A 756-nucleotide genomic window follows, 5' to 3' on the forward strand; every position below is an offset into this window, starting at 1 on the left:
GAACTACAAACTTGGGGGGAGGGAAAACCAAAATTGGGGGAAAACCCCAAAACTTTGGGGAAAACCCCAGAAATTGGGGAAAGAAACCAAAAAATTGGGGGGGGAAACAAAAATGGGGGGAAAAGCCTCCAAAATTGGGGGGAAAAAATCAAAATTGGGAGAAAACTCAAAATTGGGGGAAGAAACCCAATACTGGGGGGAAAAATCTAAAATTGGGGATAAATCCCCCAAAATTAGGGGGAAAAAACCCAGAAATTGGGGAGGAAATCCCCAAAACTGAGAAAAACCCAGAAATTGGGGGGAAAACACCAAAATTGGGGAAAAAACACCGAAACTGAGGAAAAACCCCAAATTTCATGTCCCTCCCCTCAATTTTACTTTTCCCTCCAAATTTTGGGATTCCCTCTCCTAGATTTCAACCCCCTCCCCCAAATTCCCGCCCCTCCCCCTCCCCAAATTCCTCCTTCCCCCAAATTCTGCCCCTCCCCCCCAAATTTTTCCTTCCCCTCAAATCCCGCCCCTCCCCCTCCCCAAATTCCTGCCCCAAATTCCCACCCCTCCCCCTCCCCAAATTCTCGCTCCTCTCCCCAAATTCCCTCCCCTCCCCAAATTCCTCCTTTCCCAAATTCCTGCCCCTCCCCCCAAATTCTGCCCCTCCCCCAATTCTGCCCCTGCCCCCCAAAATTTTATTCCCCTTCAAATTCCCGCCCCTCCCCCTCCCCAAATTCCCTCCCCCCCCCCAGACGGGGTCAGAGG

This window comes from Lonchura striata, chromosome 31 (genome assembly GCF_046129695.1).
Source record: "Lonchura striata isolate bLonStr1 chromosome 31, bLonStr1.mat, whole genome shotgun sequence".
Taxonomy (NCBI): Eukaryota; Metazoa; Chordata; class Aves; order Passeriformes; family Estrildidae; genus Lonchura; species Lonchura striata.